This window comes from Myodes glareolus, chromosome 16 (assembly GCF_982192425.1).
Source record: "Myodes glareolus chromosome 16, mMyoGla1.1, whole genome shotgun sequence".
Classification (NCBI taxonomy): Eukaryota; Metazoa; Chordata; class Mammalia; order Rodentia; family Cricetidae; genus Myodes; species Myodes glareolus.
Genome location: NC_142041.1, coordinates 74,138,810 through 74,156,002, shown reverse-complemented (window position 1 = coordinate 74,156,002; position 17,193 = coordinate 74,138,810).

Here is a 17,193-nt window from a genome sequence, read left to right as displayed (position 1 = left end):
AGACAGTTGGATAGAGCAGCTTGGTCCTTGCAACTACACTTCAATTCCTACTTAGTGAGGTAAGCATTCTTGCGTCATTTTAGGCTAAGCTGAACTGATATGTGGCAACTTTCTTCAAACTGAACTTAAAGGTAAAATGTCAACCAAAACCACATATTATTCAAACCCAGGGGTCACTTGAGGGCTTTGCTCTTCCCAGATACCTCCATCTCCTTTCCTTAAAGGAGAGAAACTACTTTGGTCTATGACAGGACAGACTATAGCCAGGTTGGAAGAGATATAGAGCGATAGTAGGCAGAGTCAGAGAGATGCCATGTAGCTGTGAAAGGAGAAAGATGTCCACCAGAACCTTACTGGTAGGCCACACCTTCATGGTGATACACAGATTAAGAGAAACGGATTAATTTAAGATATAAGAGTTAGCCAGGAATATGCCCAAGCTATTGACTAAGCAGTGTTGTAATTAATATATTAATGGTAATAATACAAAAGGAGGCCATCTGTTTGTGGATGGGGCTTGGGACTGGTAAGATAGAAAGTACCTGGGAGAGGCTGGAGGGAAGAAATAGAACAGAGGGAACAGGAATCTGATAAAATTCTATTTTAATTAAAAATGATTGTTTTAAAGTTGACAAAACTGGAAATAACTAAATGACCAGCATGATTCCAGTTTTTCTTATAAAATAAAACTATTTTAAGTAAACACTCATTTGTCTATAATGTATAGAAAGTGACCCAAGAAGACACAAGACAAAATGTCAACATTGACATTTAACAAAGTGGGAATTATAAAAGTAACAGGGAGCATTGAATTATATCTCCATTTTTCAATGTTTTCAAGCAAAATTGGCAAAGTAAGCAAATATGTTTAAAAGGTGTACATTGAAACTATAGTAAGATCAAATGAGGTAGGTCATTTTACTCTCTTCTAGGAACCGCTTGAAAGCAGGAGACAAGCTGGTGGTGTGAGACAGAGATGCACAAGAATGTGGCCTTTATCTTTGCAGGCTATTCCAATGTCAAATTGCTACTTTAAGCACAGCATAACACACAACATCACAGAAGCAGCTTGATAAGGCCTATATGATCTATTAAATAAGATAAAAAATATTCTTTTAGAAGAACTGCAAATTTGTTACTTTGTAGACCCAGAATTTTTAAACTAATAAAGGCATCAAGCTGGAAGAGAATTGATAGAGGAGAATCAAATGTGTTGAAAGCACAAGATTCAAGTAAGAAGGGTGGGCAAGATGGAGGCCTTCTAAGTGGTAGCATGGTGAATTTTAGAATAATAGAATTTTTTTTTGAGTCTACTCTTGTGGTAGAGCTCTGGTTTTATGGCCAATCTGAGCCTGGATGTCTCTCTCTAGTCAGTGAGAATATGCCATTGATATGGGATCAATGAAACCTTGTGAGCATAGCTGATGTGTGGGCTGATTGGTGTGGCCTGGCATTTTCATCCAGTGTTAAATGCTTGATCTCTGTTGTTAGGGTTGCTGATGCTGGTTCAGGTTTGCTTCACTTCAATAGAGATTTCTTTGTTCTAGGTCATAGGTATGATTCTGGATGACAATTGCTTAGACTCTGAGATCAAGTTGTTTCTCTATTTGAAAGGAGAATCTCAGAGTGGGCTACCCTAGGCCTTCAATTATAGGTAGAAAACTTATAAAAAAAGAAAAAAGAAAGAGAAGAAAATTGCTATGGAGCAGGCTGGAATAGGCTGTAGTAAGGGGAGCGGGCTGCGTCCCGGCTGCCCCACTAGCTTACACCTGAAATAATCACACAGAAATCGTATTCATTCAAATACTGCCTGACCCATTATCTCCAACCCCTTATTGGCTCATTCTCACATACTAGTTTAACCCATATCTATTAATGTGTATCACCACTTGACTGTGGCTTACCGGCATGAGTCTAGCCAGTGTTCGTCTTGGGCAGGAGAACCATGATGTGTGCCACACTGCCTTCTTCCTCCCAGCATTCAGTTCTCTTTTCCCCGCCTACCTAAGTTTCTGCCCTACCAAAAGGCCGAGGCAGTTTCTTTAATAACCAATGAAAGCAACATAAATACAAAAGGGCCTCCTACAACACTAGGCATATCAATAATGCTCTCCACTTCATGCCTCTGTGTGAGAACAGAGGTTGACTATATATGTCAAATGCCTCTAAAGTTCCCTTCTTCTAGTACAAGATTAAAATCACATGCTTAAAACTTTCTTAGACCTTTATCTGTTCATGATCCATCTAGATTAAGTACTTCTTAAACCAATGTGATTACAGAATATGACTGGGAATGGTACCACAGAGAATACTATGATGCCTAAAGAAAATGTTTGTTACAAAGCATACATGGATTTTGCTTAATATAAAGCCTACATTAAGTACAGGAATGAATGAGTGATTAAGCAAAGAGAGTTAAAATATAATTTTGGAGATCTTTGAAATATTTTAGGATAGAACACATACTGATTTCTGGAAATTTTGGAAATGAGAGTAAAGGAATATCAGAATTCTTAACTGATCCTTCAAGAAAATTCCCTTTCTCATTTCTTTCCTACTATAGTGAAGACATTCCAGGACCAGAAGGAAGCATTTCAGGATTTTGTTTTTTTCTCTCAGTGGAGGCATTGCCTTATCAGAATTCATTATGGTAGTGATTGTACTCCTGCAACCTGTCTAAAAACATGATTTAGTATAAAGACATAACATTTGGTGTCATTTTAACAGCTTAGAAAAAGTTAAAGGGATTACTTCTATTTCTTCTTGAAGTCTTTCAAATATTGTTAACTGTATCAAACTTTCCTTTTATATTAATTTGCAATATTCTTGACATATAGGCAGATCATTAAGAAGGATCTAGAAGATGAGACAGTAAACACAGAATGCATTTCAGGAACATGGGCAGAAGATCTAGAAAACTGAAGGACTCAGTTCCCAGAGTAGCATTTAAGAGAGTGCAATAAAAGCAGAAAAGGGTTTTGGCAAACTTGTTGCTACAGAGACAAAGAAATGGATATCTGACTCAACTAAATAGTTCCTCTATGGCCAGGAAAAAAAAACACACAACAAGCAGAAAGGAAGATTGAAGAAAGACCTAGTTCATCAAAGAAATAAGACTCAGTTGATTTTTAGACGGAGAGAACATTGACAGAGTTGAGATGGAGTCCTGAACAAATACTGCCTGTGACATTGTTGCCCGTGTCTCTGGGTCAGTGGTGGGTTTCTCCTCTCTCTCTGCTGGGTGAGAATCTCACCAGTATATCTGAACTCATCTGCCTGTAAGTGAAATATAACAAAAAATGCATACTACACATGATCAGTCATGCTTTCCTTCAACACAGTCAAAATAATCCATTTCATAGACTGATCATTTAATGGGACTATTTGGTTCCCAAATACTATAACTAAATATGGGTTTTTAATTTGTATTGAATGTTTTCCAAAGTAATGATGATGGAGTTAAGTTACAGATATGTTTATTTTTTGAAAATTAATTTAGAGTAATTCTTTAAATACTATATTAACTTTTGTTTTCCTTAAAATTTTCCAGAAGATAAATTCTACAAAAATTAAGTCTTGACTTTTTTAAGTAAAATAAGTTTAAATACCTTTTCCTTGTTTCTGCAAATTTGAAATTCATCTTTTATGTCATGTTAATTTGCACTTGGCTTTTGACTTGGTAAATATATAGAGTATAAATCAAAAATATGGGCACAAAGACTTCTTCACAGTCCCTCCCCACTGTCGTCTTTGAGTTCTCTGCATCATCTAACTTCTAGAGCGTATTGACATGTGTATCTATGGAGGTGACCTTATATGCTTCAGAAAGTCAGTATTCCAACTACAAACAACCAAGCAAATGTAAAAATGGATGTCATGTAACAATGAGTAAAAGAAGGGAAAGAAATGACCCTTAGTGTCCCTTACTGTGCAAAAAGACTATTTGGAACATCCATTTCTTGTTATAGATTTATTTTGGAAGAAAATATTAATTTATTATGCATTTATCCATGTTGCATGGGACAGTGAGATAAAATTAAAATTCAACTTGTGTCCCCCAGCATAAGGTTTCTCTTTTAGAAGCTACAACTCAGTGGTTACAAACATCATCTCAAAGAATTTTTTGTATTTTAATTTTTTCAGTTTGCTTAGCTCTTCCTAATTGAGAGCACCATCCTGCAAATCTTAGCCAGTGTGTCTCTCTGAGATGCAAAGCTGATGTCAAGACAGAATTAAAAGTGTAAGAGATGCCAGGAAGTAGGGGCACACATCTTTCATCCTAGCATTCAGGAGGTAGAGGCAGGCAGATGTTTGTGAGTTCCAGGATAGCCTAGTCTACAAAAGCTAGTTCCAGAACAGTCACCAAAGCTACACAGAGAAACCCTGTCACAACCCCCCCCCCCCAAAAAAAAAGAAAGAAAGAAAGAAAGACAGAAAGACAGACAGACAGGAAGAAAGAAAGAAAGGAAGAAAGAGATATTTGCAGGGGAGAGGTTTTCTACAAAAGGGAGAAGGAAAAAAGTCAGGCAAAGCCTTCAAATAGAAAGCAAAACCGGCCTATGGATGAAGAGAAGACAAGGGAATCAGTACAGTGCTAACAGGTTCTTGCTCCAGGCCTTGTGGGGACTGGAACAAAGTGCACCCAGCTCTGCCACCTCGCCTATTCACTGAAGAAGATGATGTGGCCATTGGAGCTGGAGGCCAACTTATCCTTTCTATCAAAGTGACCTGAATCTTCAACTTTTAGCTGCCCACTGGGAGAACACCTCATGTCTTGCAATAGTCATCATAATACTTTCTGTGGTCACAGTGTGGTACAACATTCAAAGTACCAAGTTGTACTTTATTTGGTTTTGTTATCCTTATTTTATAAACAAGGAGACTCGGAGATTAAGTAATACTCAGTTTATCAAGGCTAAGACTGCTTTCTTTCTACTATTGCTGCTTCATGTTAATACACACGAATAAAGTTTCATGTACTTTTTCCAGATTTTTCACTTGTTCTTGATAAAATTCAATATACCAACATAAAAATAAGCTACTTGCCTGATTGTTTCAGTAAATAATGACTAAGTACATAGCCTTTGACATGCAGGAAATCCCCAATTTATGTTGACAACAGCCTCTCCTTTTAACTCAGAAGGAAATTACTAACCTAACGTTTATTTTAAGCTATTTTTGTGGGTCTTTATAGCCAAGCCACTTACACATGCAACTCTAAGGAGTATTAACTAATTTTGCTTACCTTAAAAGCATATATGGAAAAATTCCAATTTCTACTGATTTGTATTTTGTTTGCTTTCCTTATCAAGATTTTTGTGAAGCTGATCCATGTGAAAACATACTGTCTAGTCTACTGAATGAAGTACAATCATTTCTTTTTTAGATGCCATTCTTTTTGAAAAATATTTTTACTAATTCTTTTATGATTCTATACAGTGTACTTTGATTATATTACCTCTCCTCCATTTCAAACCCTCCCAGATCCAGCCCCATCTCTCTACCCACCAACCTTTGTGTACCTTCAGGCTCTTTTTATCTCTGCATGATTTGTCTCTCTCTATTCCTCTCTCCATTTCCTTCTAAACTAATTGAGTTCAATTTGTTTTGCCCAAATTATTTTGTGTGTAGTGCCTACCCTGGAATATGGAGAACAGAATGTTAAAGGAAACAGGCTCTTCCTTCCCCAGGATCGACCAAATATCCTCAGTGAGGAGTGGAATTTTGTTGTTATTTTTACCACTCCATGCTGGAATTTTTGTCTTGCTTATGGTAGGCTGCTTTAATAGCTGTATATTTGTGTGTGCAACTGCATTGTTGTGTCCAGAAAACATTATTTCCTTATTGCCATCTGCCATCTTTGACTAATTATTATTTTTAAACATCTGTAAATCTCTCTCTTTTGTATTTGAAAGACATATTCCATTTCATTGTTAAAATTAGTTTTATTGTATGTGATTCTTGTTTGGCAATTATTCTATTTCTTCATGTGAAAATGATTATGCTTTTTATTTCATTTGTCTCTTCTTCTTCTTTATCTTCTTCTTCTTCTTCTTCTTCTTCATCCTCCTCCTCCTCCTCCTCCTCTTCCTCCTCCTCCTTATCCTCTTCCTTCTCCTCCTTTTCCTCCTCCTTCTCCTCCTCCTCCTACTTCTTCTTCTACAAGATTCTATTTGATGGGGAACTTCCTTCAGCCAATGTCACAATGTGACCTTTGAGAGATTGGACCAGGTAGGGTGTGGCTTTGGGTACCAAAGGGACTACCCTCCTGGACTCTTCCCACTTGTCACACCTAGATGCTGGATCGTGTTCCTGTTCCTTCACTGTGATTTGTGAGTTTCCCTTTTAATGAAGAAAACCTCATTATACCCTCTTCGGAGCTAGTTTGGGATTATTTGATTTGTGTTCCCCCATCTGATGTGTTCTGTATCATGTGCCACCCAACATGGAAAAAAGTCCACGCTTACTGGGCACACATTTCTCGCCTACCTGCAGCCCACCTGCCTCTGCATAGGACCATGACGTTCCCCACTGTAGCCCGATATTGAGGGGACATGCGAGTAAGAGGAAGCTCTGAGTATCCTTCTTGTTCTGGCCACCAACTCTCTCCATGTCCAGAATCATTTTAATTGTCCTTAATTTTTTTTTAAAAAAAAAGCATATTTTCAGTAACTAAGTTGGAAAGAGTACATACAGAAGCCACAGCAGGATGCTGCATGCCAGCAGTGTGGTAGCACAACTGATCCTGGAGAAGCTGATGAGAGCCCTAGCTGTTCACTCCTCTCCTCCTCGTCTCTCTGTCATGTAACTGCAACAGCGATCCCTGTTGACCAATAAAGATTATTACACCTACGACATTTCACTGAAATTGCCTAAGGCAGGTAAGAAAATTGTAAGATTTGAAAAATTATGTGATCACTGACAATATTACCATTCAGCAATTTAATAATCATTTTGCTTACATGATGCATGGTATTCTGCAAGGCTTATGTGATTTTTCTTAATACATCCTTTCATTTGAATTTGAGAATTAGCTTTGTTTTCTTTTTTTTAAGAAAGTGATTTGATAGGAGAGTCAAGAATGAGACGCTTTTAGAAATGATACAGTCTTTACAGACAAATAACAAACAGATAACTGAAAAAGTAATACTGTTGAAAAGAATAACATTAATTTGACAGACAAAATTCAATCCATGTTGAAGGGGGTTGAGAAATTATCTGAAAGAATTCATACTGTTGAATTTAATAATCAGAATCTGTTGAAAAGTTATGATAGGTTAATGGATAAAGTATCTGTCTAAGAAGGCAATATGCATATCACACAAATACTGTCCAAGGATGAGCCATTAACCTTACTGGACAAATTTTATACCTTGAATCATTTGTACAGAATAAGGAAAAGAAGTTAAATAAATCAATGAGGGCACTGGAAGAGCAGACAGGACTGGAGATTCAGACTTTGCAAAAGGCAGGGGTAAAGAGGTTGGAAACAACTGAGGAAATTAGCAGAAGTGATGAACAAGGAGAGAAGGTACAAGGGCAGGATTTAGCCTTGCCAGTATGTGCCAGAGTCCAGGTTGACGTACTCAGACTTTTAGCTGCCTATCCATCTGAGAAACCATCTGGTACTAAATACCCTAAGATATTCAAAGAATGTAAATGGCAACCTATAAGTATGAGCAATCTAAAGGAAATTAAGCAAGCAATAGTACTTTGGCTTGCACTCACCATTTGTTTGGGAAATACACTATCCAGCAGAATTATAAACTCACTTAAAAATCAATGATGGCTTTTGGAGTTGGACAAAGTCTATACTTCTCTAAATTCAAGCATGTTGTTTAAAAAAACATTCAGACTTTCTGTCTCTTGTCAGGAGCCATCTGGTATGAGACAGAAAGAAGAAATTTTAGGAAAAATTTTACTAATTTATCTAATTTCTTAATGCTAAAGAATTTTTATATTTATCTCTATTTTTTGTTTCTTTTATAATACTTCTTAAATTTGTTAGGTACATTCCAATGGCTTTTTGTTGTCACAAATTAATTATATTTCCAATATACTTAAGGAAAGTAAGTAGTTTTCACTTTTTAAAGTAGAAAACAGTGTCTTTTTTTTTCCAGTTCAAATGCTCCCAGTGTTTTAAATATTTCTGGATTTCTTTTTACAATTTTGCTTCTCCATTGGCTGTTTTTCATGGTGCCTCCTTTTCACATTCTTTCTTTTTTATTTTCTAGGGTTGTACAGGATGTAATTTATCGAGTGTGTGCCTGGGAGGCAACTGGTTACCCATAATTGGGAGTAGAAAAAACATATGTGGAAAAAGACAAAGAATCCATCCCACTGGGACTTAGTTAACTTCTGAAAATCAGAGTAAGGCACAATTTTGGAGCAAGCATCTTGTTGTAAAGCTACATATATCTCTAATAAATTTGTCTCTTAGTAATTTTCAAGAGAAAATATGGAAAAATTATACTGGGACATTTGATGGAATCAATATGATTGCAGTCGAATTAACCTGAATCTGCATATTCTTCCCCCCACAACTGGCTTTTAAAGATCTCACATGCTCTCTCTTCTGAGATCTAGAAGGGTTATAGACAATGATTAGCAAGCGATTGTCTAACTTACAAACAGAATCCATAGTAGCAGGGTAGTAAAATGCAAGTGTAGCAAAATAAAGTAATTATCCAACCAGTTTTTTAAAAAATGCTTTTTGAGATCATAACAAAATTATATTACGCAATGGCACAGTAGCAACCAGTTTTTAAAAATACTTTTTGAGATTATAACATAATTGTATTATTTACTCTTCCTGTTCTCTGGCTCTAAATTTTCCCATGTATTATCCCTGACCCCACACTACTCTCATTTAAATTCATGGTATTTTTCTTTAATTGTTGTTATATATATACATATTCATATTTTGTATTTTAAATATATAAATATAGCCTGATCACTACATATAATCTTGGTGTGTGTATGTTTTTAGAACTGACCATTTGGCATTGAATACTCAATTGCTGTGCTCCTCCCCTGGGGAAGATTATTTCACTTCTCTCAGCATCCATCACTGCTGGTAGTTCTTTGTCTAGAGTTGATGCTTCATGAGCTTACTTCCTTTGACATTAGGATGCCCTTAGTGTTGTTTTTTAGGCAGGCATCTTGGTGAGACTTAATTGGTACAGCCTCTGACATTTCTAGAAGATGTAATCTCACAGCAAACTCCCTATTCTTCGGGTTCTTAACAATGTTTTTGTCCCATTTTCCTCAGTGTCTCTGTGCCTTAGGTGCAGGAGTTGTGTTGTATGTGCATCCGTTGTGACTGTGCTCCACAATTCTGCCTTTTAATCTTGTGTGAACTTCTATATTGGTCTCCATCTGTGGCAGAGAGAACATTTCTTGATGACAGGTGAGTATAAAGACAAATATTTAGAACATAGTTGTTGTGTTGGGTTAGTAAAGTTGTGACAATTAGTTTTTTCATTGTTGTGGGTTACTCAGTGCTCTTGAAAATTATTTGCTTTGGTTGTTTTGAGTCTATGGAATGAGATACTTTGTACCAGGATTAGGCTGTGGTGACCACAGCTTCTTGAAAATTATTTTTAGTCCTTATTCCCTTCATTTCCTCAGTGTCATAATAGCCTCTGATATATTTATGAGGTGTGTGTGTGTGTGTGTGTGTGTGTGTGTGTTCCTGAGGGAGCAGATAGAATACTAATGCTGATTTATTTTTAGCATGAGATGTAACTGCCGCTTAATCCTGTAAATCATGCTTTCCGGCTTAGCAAATGTCCTTAAGGCTGTTCTACTTACTTCTCTATTCCCATTAACAACTAGGTTTTAGCTTGGTGATCTTTTACTGTTTGATCAAATAATTTATACCTCAAATTTATTTATTTTATTTATTGTTTTGTTTATAGTTAGAAATTTATCTAGTATGTAACTTTTTGCCTACTTGAAACAGAAATACTTAGTCCTTTGTTCCTGTGATAGGATTCATAATCTGAAGTTTGATGAGTGAAAATGATTGGAATATATTTATGAGTATGAAAGAACAAAACCAATCCACACTGTATAGCATTTGACTTGAGGCATGAAGCACTTATTTCCCTGTCTAGGATAGATCTCTGCAGTACTAAACTTGGACATTCTTAGATACGCAGTGCAGCTGTCTAACTCTAACATCATCTTTAGTAGATTTTCATGAATCTCAAGACACAGGGAATTAAGGATACCTACAAATGACAAAGTATAGAATGGTGGGTCACACATTGAATGAAAAGTTAAGAAAGGATGACTTGACTCTCAAAGAATTAAGGTCAGCTATAACTAAACAGATTGCTCTATGGCTTCACCATACAGAAGCCTGCTGTAATAGCAGTATGTTCATGCTGCAACTCTTCAGGTGTAGAAGACCTTTAAAGTTATTCTTGATATCTGTTCTGTGACTCACTCAACAACTGCCTGTTTGTTTTTGAATATGTAGTGTGTTCATGCTTTAAAGATAGAGCCATACTATAAAAGGGGGATTCTTTAATTATCTCCCAAAGATTAATTGGATAAATACTAAAATGATGTAAAAATATCATCTCAGCTACTTATATCTATAATGTGCTTGTAACTGTTGAAAAGATATGGGATTTTGGTTTAAATATTTGTATTTACTTTTATGTGTTCAGATGTTATGCGTGTGCATAAGTTTATACACTATTTATATGGCTGGAGCCCAAAGAGACCAGAAGAGGAAGCTGGATCTTCTGGACCTGGAATTACTGGTGATTAGAAGTTGCCATGTGCAACCTATAGATTCAATGCAATCCCCAGCAAAATTCTTCACAGATTTTGAGAGAACAATAATCAACTTTATATGGAAAAACAAAAAACCCAGGATAGTCAAAACAATCTATGCAATAAACAAACTTCTGGAGACATTACCATCTGTGACAACAAACTGTTACAGAGTTGAAGTAATGAAACAGCTTGGTATTGGCATAAACAGAGCCGTTGACCAATGAGATTGAATTGAAGACCCCAATACTAATCCACAAACCTCTGAACACCCGATTTTTGAAAAAGAAGCTAAAGTTATAAAATGGAATAAAGAAAGAATCTTTAGCAAATGGTACTGGCATCACTGGATGTCAACATGTAGAAGAATGAAAATAGATCCATATCTATCGCCATGCACAAAACTCAAGTCAAAATGGATTAAAGACCTCTTTATAAATACAACCACACTGAACCTGATAGAAGAGAGAGTGGGAAGTAGCCTGTAATACATGGACACAGGAGACCACTTCCTATGTATAACCCCAATAGCACAGACAATAAGAGAAACAATGAATAAATGGGACCTCTTGAAACTGAGAAGTTTCTGTAAAGCAAAGGACACCGTCATTAAGACAAAAAGGCAACCTACTGAATGGGAGAAGATCTTCAGCAACCCCACATCAGACAAAGGTCTGATCTCCAAAATATATAAACAAGAAACTAGACATTAAAATTCTAATTAGCCCAATTAAAAAATGGGGTACTGAACTGAACAGAGAATTCTCAACAGAAGAAGTACAATTGGCCAAAAGACACTTAAGGTCATGTTCAACTTCCTTTGCTATCAGGGAAATGCAAATCAAAACAACTTTGAAATACTATCTTACACCTGTCAGAATGGCTAAAATCAAAAACACCAATGATAGCTTATGCTGGAAAGGATGTGGAGTAAGGAGAACACTCATCCATTGCTGGTCAGAACCACTTTGGAAATCAGTGTGGTGGTTTCTCAGAAAATTGAGAGTCAACCTACCTCAGGATCCAGCAATACCACTCTTGGGAATATACCCAAGAGATGCCCAATCATACTACAAAAGTATTTGTTCAACTATGTTGATAACAGCATTATTTGTAATAGCCAGAATCTGGAAACCACCTAGAAGCTCCTCAATGGAAGAATGGATAAAGAAAGTCTGGCACATCTACACATTAGAGTTCTACTCAGTGGTTAAAAAAAACATGATATCTTGAATTTTGCATGCAAATGGATGGAAATAGAAAACACTATCCTGAGTGAGATAACCCAGACCCAAAAATATGAATATGGTATGTACTCACTCATTAATGGATTCTAGCCATAGACAAAGGACATTAAGCTTATAGTTCGTGATCCTAGAGAAGCTAAGTAATAAGGTGAATCCAAAGAAAAACATATATAGATCTTCCTGGAAAATGGAAGCAGACAAGATCGAAAGACAAAAGTTGGGAGCATGGGGGTGTGGTAGGGGGAAGGGTAGAAGGAAGAGAGAGGGGAGGAGGGGAGGGTTGGGGAGAGCTTGGTGGAGTGAGATGGTTGAGATGGAGAAAGGAGGGATATGGGAACAGGGAAGGATATATGTTAATTGAGGGAGCCATTTTGAGGTTCGCAAGAGTCTTGGCTCTAGGGAGGTTTCCAGGAGTCCACAGGGATGACCCCAGCTAGGACGCTGGGCACTGGAGGAGAGGGTGCATGAACTCGACTTGTTCAGTAGTCAGACTGATGACTATCTTGAATATCACCATAGAAACTTTGTCCGGTGATGGATGGAGATAGAGACAGAGACCCACATAGGACCACTGGACTGATCTCCCAAGGTCCAGTTGAAGAGCAGAAGGAGAGAGAATATGAGCAAGGAAGTCAAGACCCTAAGGGGTTGATCCCCCTCCGAGACAGTGTGCCTTAACTAATGGGAGCTCACCAAATCCAGCAGGACTGGGACTGAATGAGCATGGGATCAAATTGAACCCTCTGAACTGGGGCAGACTGAGAAGCCAATGATAATGGCACTGGGATTTGTCTGTACTGCATGTACTGGCTTTTTGGGATCTTAGTCTATTTGGATGCAGACCTTCATAAGCCTGGATGGAGGGGGGAGGGCTTTGGACTTCCCACAGGGTACTTTGCCCTCTCTCAGAACTGGAGGGGGTGGGGTGTGGGGGGAGCAGGAGGGAAGCGGAAGGAGAGGAGGAAGTCTAAATTGTGATTGGTATTATTTATAAAATAATAAAAAAATAAGAACAGAAAACAAAGAAGCTGCCATGTGGGTGCTGAGAATTAAACTTAGGTCCTTTGTAAAAGCAGCAAGTTCTCTTAACTGCTGAGCCATCTGTGCATCCCAGAGACATAATTTTATGATATAAGTGCGGTTTTGGAATTCTTAGACAATTTTGAGACATGGTATCATTTATGTCATTACTGAGCTTTGGAGAGATTAGATTAGGCCATGAAATAATTTGGTCATCAGTAGAGTCAAAAACAGACTACAGAAAGACTGAAGGTGCTCCTCCATTTTCGTTAGTAGCATCTTGTGACTGTCATCACAGAGTCCATATGCACTGAATTAGTATATATTAAACTATACACTATTTTTTTGCTTCTTCCATTTTACTTTTCTTTATATTTTTTCTTCTTTGTTCCTTTTTTTTTCCTTTCCTGACAGATTCTTTACCCATGTGCTCTTTTCCTTGACCTCCCCACCAGGTCAGCTCATAGTCACACTACTGTTAGAGGTAGGGAAAGCTTAAAGGCACAGATGAGATCTTTCTATCAGTCTCTCACCATATGTGTATCAGGATCTCTACAGCACTGCCCACTCGGTTACTGGGGTTGTAGTCCACGTATTCCATCTCTTCACACTCATAAGTGTTCATCAATTAAATGAAAGCCATTATTATCAAGAGATTTTTTTCTCTTGCTTCTTCATGAAGAGGAACAAATTATTCTAGCATTGAGCTTCCTGCCTACTCACACCATCCTTCCTGTTGTGCCTTCCCCTCCGTCTGCCCTTATGACTTGTTCTGTGATATTGACCACAACTGATCTCTACTTATGGAACAGGAAAACTGAGGCTAGCATAATAACACAGACTTACTTGGGAGAAGACAGGGCAGAACATCTGGTTCTCCTGCTTGGATCATCTTACAACTCCACATGCTTTGTATGGACTCCTTCAGAATCACATATATTTTAAAAGATTATTAACAGCACCAATGGACATGCTAACATGGATGGGAGTAAAGCATAAGAGACCACAACCCTACACAAAGAACTATAGGCTACGAAGGAATTCTGGAAGCAAGAGAAATAGACTTCACCAGGGAAAAGCACACCAACTGGTTACCAACCATTTGATATGCTCAGTCCTAAAATTGTACATACAAATAACATTATAAAGACTGAGCAGGTTGTATTTGAGTATAGGAATGTGTGTAACAATTAGAAAAACAAATAAGGAAGGTGGAATAAATTTGAAGGAGAGCAAAGAAGGTTTTATGGGAGGGATTTAAGGGAGAAATGGAAATTGACAAGTTGTGTTTTAATCTTGAAAACTAAGAGTAATAATTTTTAAAAAGATAATCGGAAAATATCATTAAGTTAAATTTCTTATATCTAAAATGAAAGCACAAGGTTCAAAGCAAAAATTATCTATATGAGGGCCTTCATAAACATCAGTTACTCCATGGATGAAAAAAGTAATAGCAGTGAATAAAGAAAAGGAAAAGACTGAGAGAAGAAATTCTTTTTTCCCATCCACAGGAGGTCAAATTCAATTTTAATGTGGTCAGTAGAAAGTGTTTTTAGAAGACCAGATTCTGCCTCTGAGGCCATCATATTGAATACTTATGTGCTCCTTACTCAAGACTGAGCCTTACTAAACCATGCTATGCAATGTTTATATGCTTCAATAATGCATGCAGTTTCCCAGAAACAATGTTTGCACTGGTATTGTGTCTGCAGCTTCTACATTCAAATTAGACCTTAGTAAAGAAATGAACTTCCTAAAGGCCCAGCTGCATGTCACCCCAGGATTCTTCCTCCAAGCAAAGGAGACTGTGCTCTCCAACAATGCTCCACATATGGGTCTGCAGCTTTCTCTAGTGGATAATCCTCTTCTTCCTTTTCATACTTAGCAGATGGATTCTAAATTCTCCGACAGGTAAAATGAAACAAATAACAACAAAACCCAAGGGCACATGAATGTTGCTGAAAGAAAAGGAAAAACAGATTATTTTGCTTCTAGTAGCTTTACTAAGAACTCTCAGTGTATTTAGTCATTTATACACAGAAACAAGTTTAGATTTCCACATACATAAATTACAAAAATTAGAGAAGCAAGACCATCACCCCAAGCCTTCTTTAATTGTTCCTTGCTAGTCTAGTACTTCAGAAATGAAAGCCACGCTCCTCCCCAGCCTTAAAATGATCAACATATGCAATTATATATATATCACCTTTGGGAAAAACAGGTCATATAAACAGAATAATTGGGAATAATATTTTTAGAAACCTTGTCCCCGAAAACTCTGAAAAGAATTTTTCAGAAGAAAATCTTTTTAAAAAACTTTCCTGATTTCAACATGGTCTCCCCTATTCCTTCAGTTCATTCATGAAACAAATGATTATAAGTGAAAGAAGTATTTTCCTTCAAAGGTAGAAGAATGCACCACTGCATCCTGTCCACTCAGTGTTAGGATGAAGGATGACAACGGGACTTGCCCTTTGAACTGGTTGTCATCATCTTACAAGATTCTGTGAGGGCCCAGAACTTCAGCTTTTACTCTGTGTGTGTGTGCATGTGTGTGAGAGTGTGAGTGCATGTATGTGTGCGTGTGTGTTCATGTATGTGTGTGTGCATGTATGTGTGAATGTGCATGCGTGTGTATGAGAGTGAGTGTGTGTGTGTGTGTGTGTGTGTGTGTGAGTGTGTGTGTATGTGTGTGGTGACTTTCACTCAATTCAGCTTGACTGAGGCACAGGAAAAGACCTTGACTGCTTTTCTTTTCTCTCTTTAACAGTTTCTGAGGAAGCGCTGTTGTTTGTTAGCTTCAGACTCCTTCTTGGTTAGCAAAGGATAATTTATTTGTGGATTATATTAAAGAAGAAAAATATTGATATAGGCAAAGGCATTTAAAAATAAAATTTCATGTAATCAATTCTGAGCATTTAATGGAACAGTGACTCCACATTTATCCCATAAGCATAACAACTTCTAATGATGCAATATCTATGTGCAGATGCATATGATATTGAAATGTTAGTTACTGTTTATGAATTGTCTTCTATATTGATTCATTAATCCTGATGATCACTCAAAAAGCAGATTTTATTTTCATTAACTGGAGTGGGTGCTTTAAGGTTCAATGAGATGGAACAAATTGTCCAAAGTGAAAATAGTTAGCAAGTGCCTAAACTTGAGACAAAACTCAGCACATTAAACTTTCTCCATGGGCATTCCTCAAGCTCAAGTGCAAAGGAGAGCTCTTTATTCTCTCTGTAGGCTTCAGATATTCTCAACTGCATGCAAAGTGAGGAGGGAGAACACTAGCTTTTGCAATTATTGCCACTTGTTTTCACTGAGGTACAGGCAAGGCTTTGTGAGTTTCCCTTTAGGGACCGATAGCTGTCTGCATGCAACAAGTTTGAAAAGTCCTAAAGCACAAGCCTTCTTTCCATATTTGTTCTCCATCATTTTTTAGGAAAGTGACAGCGATTGATATCTGTATGGGCAGAGATTTTCCAGGTGTCAAAAAATAAAAGGCTGAGTGCATTTTTGTGAGACTATCCATTATAATGAGAGCCAGTAAAGCTCTGTCTGAGAGGCAGTGTGGCTCAGGGCATGTGGACACTCTGCGAGTGCTCTTCTGAGTGTGAATGCCCTGTGGTAGGGAAGGAAAGAAGGGTTCAGAAAGAGACTCAACATTTAGGTGAAATTGTGCAGTTGACGAGATTGCCACTTCTTTTCTATCTAGCTCTGATCTCTTCGGTTCAGTCTCCTTAAAGCAACAACACTGTTTAAATAACTGTTCTACCAACCAGTAAAAATTGAGAAAGCCAACCAAACAGTCTAGGCAAAAGAAAGCTGTTTTTCCTTATCACACCGAATCAGCGAGAGGAGGTTGCTAATCCCAGGAATGTAAGTGTAAGCACAAAGGTTACCAAATAGATGGGCAGTTGACTACTCCAAGATACCATATGCAAAGCAGTTAGCACAAATCTTACCCTGGGGAATACACTGGACAAATAACCGATGACTGTAGTCTTGAATCATTGATTTTCTGAAGGTGTTAAGAGAAATGGTATATATTAAAATATTGATTAAATTTAAGAAATAAATTACATTTTTAGGAACTGTAAGGTTTTTTTTCTCTGGGGCTTTTCCCTGT